Genomic DNA, 10,327 nt, shown 5'->3' with positions numbered 1-10,327 from the left:
AGCGGGTCCAGCTCACAACAAACATGGATATTAAAATCACCAGTGATAAGAATATAGAATAGCTTACAGAGAAGTTTCCTAAAAAATCAGCAAACTCACGAATAAAATCCTTACTGAATTTTGGTGGCTGATACACCACAGCACAGAGAATCGGAGGGGAACAGCCCAGCTCCAGTAGTTGCACCTCAAAGCTAGAGGATATGGCAGGAGGCCACTGTTATACTCGGAATTTGTTTTTAAAACCATGACTAGCCCTCCACCTCTACCTCAGCCCAGTCAAATGAAGATGTTCACACAACATGGCAAAACTGCAACTGAGACTTGACATCACACAGATGCACACAGACACAGATTTATAGTAAATGATGTCAGATGGTTTGAGCATGAACTGAGACTGCAGTTTAGGAAAGGCCTTGGTGGGGACTGTCACCAAACTGAGAACAAATGGCTTGTAGTGCTTGCAGGGCAGACAGAGAACCTGAAGGGCCGTGCAACAAGGAGTGGGCTCACTTCTTAAATTCAGATAAATTCTTTCCAAGTAATACATGCTTGGCACTGGTAATGTTATTAGAAAACAAAGCAAACAGTTGTATTCCTATATGCAAATGATACTCAGTTGTGTTTATCCATGAGGTCAGATCAAATTAAATAGTTAAACTATAGACACAGCTTGAAAACATAAAGGTCTGGATCACCACTATGTTTCTGTCTCTTAATTCAGACTAAACAAAAGAATCTGACTTGGCCAGGATATGCTCTTTAACAGTGATTAAACTGCTTCCCTGTCATATAAAAAAAGGTCCCAAAGCCAGAATTAAAATAATTTGACTATGCAAGCTCCATCATGTCTTAAATTCTGTCAGAGTGCAGGCTTACTTGTGGCTCCTGGAATTTCCAAAAAAAAAAAGTAAGAAATGTTATCATCTATCAGGCTCCTCTGTTGTGAAGCCAGCTCTCAGCAAGACCTGAATTTACAATATACAAAACCTAAAGATAAACTTTGTGAAGCAGCATGATTGTAGGGTCTACCCTAAAATATAAAGCGCCTAGAGGTTTGGCGCTGTAGAAATAAAATTGAATTGAACTTAAGTGAATTTAAATTTATCTGAAAATTAAAATGCAATTAATAGAAAATTAAAGCTGGGCTGAAAATTTGTTAAGCTTCACCCTTTATGAATATTGGTAGATGTGTCAAGGTAAATGATTCTGATTCTTTCTGATATTCATCTTCATCTGGAAGCAGTTTTCTGTCATAAGAAGCATGTCCATTTTCTTTGATTTCCATATGAGTTATATGATTTGTATAATTAAGTGTGATGAGTAATTAAGAATGCTATTATTCACAATATAGAAAGCATTTTCAGGTTTTTTTGTAATTTCATCAGGGAACCATGTTTTTTTTCTCTCTTGACATCTGTCCTGCATGATCCAGAGGAGTGGGAGAAACCACACAGCTTTTACCCTGCTCACTTCCTGGACAAAGAGAAGAAGTTTGTCAAGTGAGATGCATTCATTCCCTTTTCTGCAGGTTTGTGAGCTCAACTATCACTGTTTAGGTTACATTGATGAAAGTAGTTCTCTCTTGCAGGTCGCAGGATTTGTCTTGGAGAGAGTCTGGCCAGGATGGAGCTCTTCCTCTTCTTTACCACCCTCCATTTCCGTTTCACTCCTGCACCTGGAGTTTCAGAGAATGAATTAGATCTGACTCCAGCTGTGGGTTTCACTCTCAGCCCTTCACCTCACAAACTGTTTGCTGTCTTTGATTGACAATAAAAGCAGAATGTTTTGATCACTTAAAAATGCTACATCAGCGCATGTATCATTTTCTTACTTGCTCTTAAAGATAATAATAATAATAAATGTTATTTATAAAGCACCTTTCAAGACACCCAAGGACACTGTACAATAGATGAAAACACATAATAGAACAATGGCAAAAGCACAAGATAAAATTAACAAACAGTGGGTTCACAGTGAATGAGCAGATTTGAACAGATGGGTTTTGAGTTGAGATTTTAACTGGGGGAGAAAACCAATGTTTCTTATATCTGGGGGTAGAGAGTTCCACAGCCTGGGAGCAATGTTCCCTTTAATTTTTCATGTGTCTGAGCGAACACACAAACTCCCTGAGTGGTCCCTTGGACAACTGTGAGCAACAGCAGACATGTGCACTGTGGTCAGACCAGCATCGAATCCATCCAAGTTACATGGTTCATTAATCAAATTACAGCATTTACATTTATGTTAGACTACTTTTAATTAACTGCTTTAGTCTACTTACAATGAAAATTAAAAAAAAATCTTGTTCATGACCTGTGTAGTATGTTAATGCTATTGGAAGTAAAAATAACTTGAACTCCAATTTTGAAAACAAAACTTTCTTTTCTTTTTTCTTTTTTTTTTTTTATAAAGCTCTGACTTGTATTATGAGTCTGAGTCTGTGGTCTGGGAGAGAGTCCTGTAACTCTCTGTCTGCAAAATACAGTATAGAATGACCAATGCTGGGCAATTAATTATATAGTTACTTCTTCAAAAAAGTAACCGAGTTATGCAAACAACAAAGTTTTTTGCAGTTGTTTACCTAAAAATGCAGCCAGGGCATTTTTTTTTTCTAAATAAACATTTCAAACTATTTACAGAACAATCAGCTCTTCTGCATCAAATTTGATGCCACACAAATTATTTCTGCAATTCCAAAAAATAATTTCTGTCCACTATGAGATAAAGGATAAAGGACTATTCATAAAATCAAAAATACTAAAATTCACAGATCTGGTTTATTTTCTTACTGCACAATTTTGTATAAAGCAATAAACAACCTATTTCTTGACAATATTCTAAAATTGTTTTCAAAAGGGGAACAGAGATACAATTTAGGGGGGAAATTAAATTTAAAAAAAACATTATTTTATCTGTACAACAATAAAATGTTTTTGCACCTCTGTCTGTGGAGTGAAGCTGTGGAATAGACTAAGTGAAGAACTGAAGCAATGTCTCAGCATGACTCAGTTTTAAAAACATGGTTTTTGCAAAGTACAGGGAGGAGCTAGGGCTCTAATTGGGTGTTCTCACCCACTATTTTCACAATAGCGTGATGTATATATATGTGTGGGTTCAGAAGTATGTCTATAAAAGTATATATATATATATATATATATATATATATATATATATATATATATATATATATATATATATATATATATATATATATATATATATATATGGTTTTTTTTGTTTTTGTTTGTTTTTTTCACAATGAAAATTCTCAAAACCATTAGTGCAACCTCCATAACATTTAGTCATTTCTGCACATCATAGTAACATCTGCAACCATAGTAACATCTTACGGTTGCAGCTGAGCTTGTGGTTGTACATAGAAATGTCCTTCTAGTTGCTTCAGATCGAAGTACAATTTTAATATTTGCATATTTGCACAGTCCAAAGTACCAGTTTGTTCACATTAATGGTTTACTAGGTCATTCATATGGAACCTTTCTACTAAATCATCCCACCCCCTAGTACTTATTGTCTAGATTGGGCACCAAAGAAAAAATCTAGTTTAGTACCAAATGCAGAGTCAGAGAGTGTCTCTGTAAAAAGAACTCTCAGTGGATATTTGGTTTGAAAGCCATGGGGATATTAGATGCTTTTCTCCATTGCTTCAGTTACACATTCTTGTTGGGGGCTTTCACAGTTGTCCTGTTCATGTATTTAATCTCCCCTTCCAGTTTCAGTACCAAAAAACATGGTAAGGAGCCTCCAGGACCCAGACCACTCCCCTTGCTTGGGAACCTGCATCTGGATCTGAAAAAACCCTACAACACATTACTGGAGGTGAGGTAGTTTTTGTATTATTTTTCTTTCAGGGTGTTTTGTAGATTCAGCTCACCAGGTAACACATTTGCCTTTGTTTTTCTGTTCCTAGTTATCTAAGAAATATGGATCAGTCTTTACTGTCTATCTGGGACCCAAAAAAGTGGTGGTCCTGACAGGATACAAGACAGTGAAGGAGGCACTTGTTGACTATGATGATGTGTTTGGTGACAGAAATCCACTGGAGATCATGCGTGAACTCACTCAATCACATGGTGTGGAAAATGACTATTATGTAGGGTTGCTATTTTTTTAACTATGAAATAAGAGACACTCTGTTATGTCAGAAACACAATGCACAACCCTCTGGACATAGTGTAAATGCAGTGTATGTGACATTACAAGTAATGGTCAATATATGTGATATTTTAGGTAGACTAAAGGACGAATCAGTTGGCAACCCTAATATTATGCTACAATAAATGTATTTTTTCACACAGTTACACTTTGAGCTTAATCTATTCTTAGGTAAACTACTTTTGTGGTCCAATGGCGATTCATGGAAAGAAATGAGGTGCTTTGCACTGACTAACCTGAGAGACTTTGGGATGGGCAAGAGAGCATGTGAGGACAAAATAATTGAAGAATGTCAATACCTCATTGAAGTTTTTAAGAAATTTCAAGGTAAAACTAATCACATTGTGTTGAGTTTAGGAAATAGTAAATAAACTGACATTTTTTCTAAAGTTCATGTGCTATTTTATTTCTGTTGTAACAGGAGAAGCTTTTGATACAACCCAACCAGTTAACTGTGCAGTCTCTAATATTATCTGCTCCATCGTCTATGGCAGCAGATTTGAATATAATGATCCAGAGTTTATACTTCTGGTAAAGCGAACATCCAGAATTGTTAGACTTGGTGGAAGTTCCTCAATGCAGGGAATATACTTTTTGAAGTATATTCACTGACAGTATTATTTATTTTGCTGTGCATAAAGCATTACTTTGTCAACTTTGACAGATCTTTGACATGTTTCCATCACTCTTCAAGTGGACTGCGGACAAAAATGAAATACACAAAATATATTTTGCTAATAAGAAACAAAACAGAGCCATCTTCAGTCGCTTAAAAGAGAGTCTGAATTCCCAGATGTGCAGAGGCTTTGTGGATGCCTTTCTGGTCCGCAAACAAAATCTGGAGGTTGGACTTTCTATCATCTTTCAAGTTGGTGTTCTGGGATGTTTAACTGAAGCTCAGGGTGAAACTGCATGTTCCTGCCCAAAACTGTAGCTGTGTGTTCATAGAACTTTGAAATGTATCTGAAACTTCTGTTGATTTGCATCTTTTCTGCTGATGAACTCCCATAAAACTTTAGGATTAGAATGATTTGAGTGACTTTTCTGTTAAATGTCTATGTGCAGAAATCTGGGATTACCAAAAGTCACTTCCATGATGATAACCTTATGATAACAGTCATGAATCTGTTTGGTGGCGGCACTGAGACAACATCAACTACACTGAGATGGGGACTTCTGCTTATGGCCAAATATCCAGAGATACAGGGTGAGAAGCCTAAGTAAAAAATTTAAAAAAAAGACAAGATCAAATGAATCACAAAGCTTTTATGTATTTATTTAGTATAAGTGAAGTGTTTTAGTCAGGTAATGGGGATGTGTCCACTGCACTCTTTTATGCTTCAGATGATGTCCAGGAGGAGCTGAGGGGGAGACCGACAGGTGCAGGTTGCCGATAGGAAAAACCTTCCCTTCACTGAAGCCGTCATCCATGAGACACAGAGACTGAGCAGCATCATCCCCACTGCACTCCCTCACAAAACCACCCAAGACATCACTTTTCAGGGTCAATTTATTGAGAAGGTAACACTAACACACTTACTATGGAAAACCAAAGATATACCAAAGAAATATCTTGATGAAAAAAATAAATGCAATATGGACAATGTCCTTTCAAGTTGGGGCCGGGATACACGACGACAGGCAGGTCAGCCTAAATGCAGACGAAGAAAGTTAGGCATTGCTTCTACTGATTTACCTGTCAACAGGAAACTGAAGCTTACAGGGAGGTTGGCAGGAAAACTGCTGCCAGCAAAAGAGAGCTTTAAAAGTTATCGGAAAAAAACAACTAAAAAACAACAAAAACACCTTGCAAAATTTTGTAAAATGTGAAACTGGAGAATAGATTATGTGCCTTTTAGTGTGCTGTTCTGTTTTTCGTTGTAAAGATTCACAATGCTCTTTTAAAAAAGAAGCTAAAGTGAGTGCAGAACCAATTGATAATTAGCAGAACAAAGCAAAATGCATATGATGGATTCTAGTTTGAACACTCTGGAGACAAAGTAAGAGAGGCAAAGTTGAGATTGTTTGGATATATGCAGAGTGGGGGAATTAAGGATTTTGGACAATGGTGAAGACAAAGCAGCCAGGCAGGAGGAAAAGATGAAGACCACAGAGAAGATGTATTTAAATAGTGAAGGAGGGCATGCAGAAGGTTAATGTGAAAGAAGAGGGCGCTAAAGGGAATAGCTGAAAGAAAAAAAAAGAGGAAGGTGCATGCTGTTCACAATAATATTAGAAAAGAGTGCAAGAACGACATGCAGGCCATCAAATGCTATATTTAAAGTAAATAAATGCAGATTAATTTGGCCGTGCATCAGGAATGAGAAAAGGCAGCATTATAAAGGATTACATCAGAGGGAAAGCTCAGGCTGAGCAGTTTAGAGACAAATTCAAAGAGCCAAGATTGAGATTATTTATACATTTGTTTGAGGAGGGATATTAAGCATGTTGGACAATGGTGAAAAGACAGCAGGCAGGAGCAGTAGCGGTTTTAGATACGGGCGACACGGGCGGTTGCCCGGGGCGGCATCATCGGCAAAAAAAAAAAGAAAAAAAAAGAATTGCTGGTACTCATGCTGCCCCGACGTCATGCCAGCGCATACTGGGGATGGCATAGGCACTGAACGGTTTTCTATCGCCCATTTGCTGGGAGTAAGGGCGCCCTCCGTTTGCGAGGTGCGCCTGCTGCTTGCGGCACAGGGAGGAAAGGGCGGGGTGGTGGGGGATTCACTGTCCAGCTGGAGCAGCGTCTAATAACCAACTCGCAAAATAAAACAAAATAATAACAAACCAACAAACACGAAAACAGGAGACATTATGATACAGACTTATAATTTGCACCAATGTTTTTCCTCGGTGCGCCTGCTCGCTGCTGAAGTCAAAGTAAACTTTATTGTCATCTCCGCTACATACAGTCCAGTATATAGAGAGACGAGACGACGAGGCTCCAGTTACAGCAGTGCAAGTAAGCAAACAATAAATATAAGAAGAGTAAGAAAATAAATATACACTTTAGGACTCGGGGTAAAGGGATCAATAACAATTTAAAATTCATATTTTATATTTTGATGATTTAAAGTCTCACACACAACCCGGTGAAAGGGGAGGGAGACCTGCTGCTTCCAAATAGAGCACACTTCATTTATAATGTTGTAAATTCAAGCCCATTATGGATTCATGATTTGAATCCTGGGTTCAAAGCCATCAGGTGCTCAGTTTAGAAAAAAGAGAAAAGAAGAGGAGGAGAAACGAGCAAAAGATGCAGGTAAGCAGATGTGTGATTGGATAATGGCAGGTCATCCTGAGACAATCAGAATCAGAATACTTTATGATCCCTAAGGAAATTATGTGAATTACAGCTGCTCCAAGAAGAAATTGTAAAAATAGCAACAGTAACAGACTAAACTCCAAACAATACATTATGTTACAGATTTTAATATTAATTAGTCATTGTCAATTGTTGATTTGTCCTGTTCTCATCGTATGATGTATTATGATGGCTGTTTGGTAGCCGTTTGCCTACAATGCATCAATGCATACTCTCTCTGTCTTCATATCTGTGTGTGTGTATGTTTCTCTGGTGAAATTCAGTATGGTTCTGACAAAAGTTCTATGTTAATGTACAATCCTCTGTGTGTGTGTGTGTGTGGTGGTGGTGGTGGTGTGTGTGTGTGTGTGGGGGGGGGGGGGGGGGGAGCCAGAGGGAGTCTTCGCCCAGGGCGCCAAACAGGCTAGGACCGCCACTGGGCAGGAGGAAACATGAAGATAGCAGTGCAGGAAGACATGCAGGAGGACAGTGTGACAGAAGAGGGCGCTAAAGGCAGCAGATGAATAATAAAAAAAGAAGAATTACAAAACTGTTATAGAAGAATGCAAGTATTTTCACCAATATGCTGCTGATCACAGCCTATATGCAAAGGGGAAAAAATGCTGATCAATTAATCTGTGTTGCAGCTCATCTGGATTTGTATTTCCCTCTTGTCTGGATATCCCAGCTGATTCAAATACTCCACCTTGAGTAATAAACTGTGGTTTTCTGGGGCGACCGAAAAACAAATTTAAATTAAAGTTAAATAAAAAAATGTCCTTTTACTACCATAAAAATATAGAATATAGAATGTTTTAGTAATTACACAATGGAAAATGTATCGAATTTTATGGTAGAATAAATTAAAATAAATGGGAAATTATGTAATTAAATATCACCCATAAAAAAGTTTTAAGAAATATATATATATATATACTGTTGTTAAACTAGTAACTGGATTTGTATTCTACAGTGTTTTTGATTGTACTGTAAAAGGGGTTGCCATGTCTATCTTTACTTAAGTAGAATGTATATTTAATATTTCTGCACTGTTAAAAAAGTATTTAACATAAAACTATTGAATTTACCCTTTAAAGAAATTCTGAAAATGGCTTGTAACATACTGTAAATATCAAGTATATATTCATACTGATCAGACAGCCATTGACCATAACCCCGCTCATTACCTTTGCTAGAAGAAGTTTGTTAAGTAACTTCTGTAAGCTATTAAAATGTATCATATAAAAAGCATTTTCAGTTTGTGTATTGTAATTTTTGCAGGGAACCACAGTGTTTCCTCTCTTGACATCTGCCCTGCATGATCCCAACGAGTGGGAAAGACCGCACAGCTTTTATCCTGCTCACTTCCTGGACAAAGAGAAAAAGTTTGTTAAGCGAGATGCCTTCATTCCATTTTTTGCAGGTTTGTGAGCTCAGCCATCACTGTTTAGTTTACTTTGACTCACAAGAGAGCCAGAAATTTTTCATGAATTCTCTCTTACAGGTCGCAGGGTTTGCCTTGGAGAGAGTCTGGCCAGGATGGAGCTCTTCCTCTTCTTCACCACCCTCCTTCAACATTTTCGTTTCACTCCTGCACCTGGAGTTTCAGAAGAAGAGTTAGATCTGACTGCAGTTGTGGGCATTACTCTCAGCCCTTCACCTCACAAACTATGTGCTGTTCCCTGTATGTAAGAAGGAGGCAGTCTAAACAAAGTTGTCCTATCTTCTCAATCCTCTTATAAAAATGAGTTCTTTTGGGTAGTTTCTTGTTTGATTGAGGGGTTTTTTATCAGCCCTTTATTTCATTTCTACAACATTTCAGTCCTCCGAATTTTATGAAAATATGAGCATATGGTTCCGTTTTTAGTTATCATAGTTATCATAGGCATATGGATCGGCTTTTACAAACTAATGAAGCCCAAATCATTGTAACCATTTGGGCTTCATTGACACGTGTATGCTTTTGCACAAGCTGGAGATGGGCACCCTTTTTTGCCAAGGTTGTTAATCTTGTCTAACTGCATGACACACTGACAGACAGAGAAAACTGAAAATGACCATTCTGCAGATCCAACATCTAGAACATGGAGAGTGGAATATGAAAACAAATCTAACCAGTTAACCGGCATTTTACCTCCCAGGGCCTAGCTAATAAGAAACGATGTAAAGAGGCTGAACATTCACTTTTTCGCACAGGCTTGGATTTTTTTCCCCTTAATAATAAAACACAGGAACTTTAGAAAATGCACTTTGTATTTACTTGTGTAAACAGCACTGCCGTTTCACTCCTGCACCTAGCATTTCAGAGGATGAACTCCAACTAGTACCCTCATTCCTTCACCTCACAAACTTGGTGCTATTTCCTGCGTGTGATGAAGTTGCATTTTTTTCCAAAGTTGTCCTACCCTGACGCCTGTCAAGGAATTCAGCCTTTAGTGCTTTCTGTTTTTTTCTATTCTTTGTTATTTCAGAGAAGCTCACATGAAGTGCAAAATGAAATAAACTGATTTTGAAGAACAAGACTGCCTTTTTTTCTTACCTGTAAATCTCCACCTTGTTCTTTGGTGAGAGGTCCAAATGGTCCTGTTTTATGTAGTTTAGCATCACACAAATGCATCATATACTGGTATAGAGACATATGAGAGGAATGAAGTGATTTATTTTGAAAGTGTTTTAATGCAGATATGCTCATCTTCCATCGGGGAACTAACAATAAGACAAGAGACAAGTTTTTTTTTTTCTTTGTCATAGTGTACCTGTCCATGGTTTTTATTTAAAGAATATTCATTTCAAAAACAATTCAATTTAAAACAATGTTCAACTTTGAGATATGAGATCTTTTATAAA

General features: G+C 37.5%; 1 pseudogene across 1 annotated transcript; it reads left to right on the top strand.

Annotated features, from left to right (window-relative positions):
- Positions 1-3,372: 3,372 nt before the first annotated feature.
- LOC146502076 (cytochrome P450 2K1-like) lies at positions 3,373-10,089 on the top strand (annotated as a pseudogene). The gene is made up of 9 exons (XR_014869625.1): positions 3,373-3,837; positions 3,929-4,091; positions 4,345-4,500; positions 4,595-4,751; positions 4,834-5,017; positions 5,239-5,380; positions 5,518-5,694; positions 8,762-8,903; positions 8,985-10,089. The product of XR_014869625.1 is annotated as a cytochrome P450 2K1-like (transcript).
- Positions 10,090-10,327: the final 238 nt, after the last annotated feature.

The sequence above is a fragment of the Neolamprologus multifasciatus genome, chromosome 15, assembly GCF_963576455.1.
Source record: "Neolamprologus multifasciatus chromosome 15, fNeoMul1.2, whole genome shotgun sequence".
NCBI lineage: Eukaryota > Metazoa > Chordata > Actinopteri > Cichliformes > Cichlidae > Neolamprologus > Neolamprologus multifasciatus.
The sequence above is the reverse complement of the archived record's forward strand: the minus strand, read 5'-3'. Positions and strand labels throughout refer to the sequence as shown.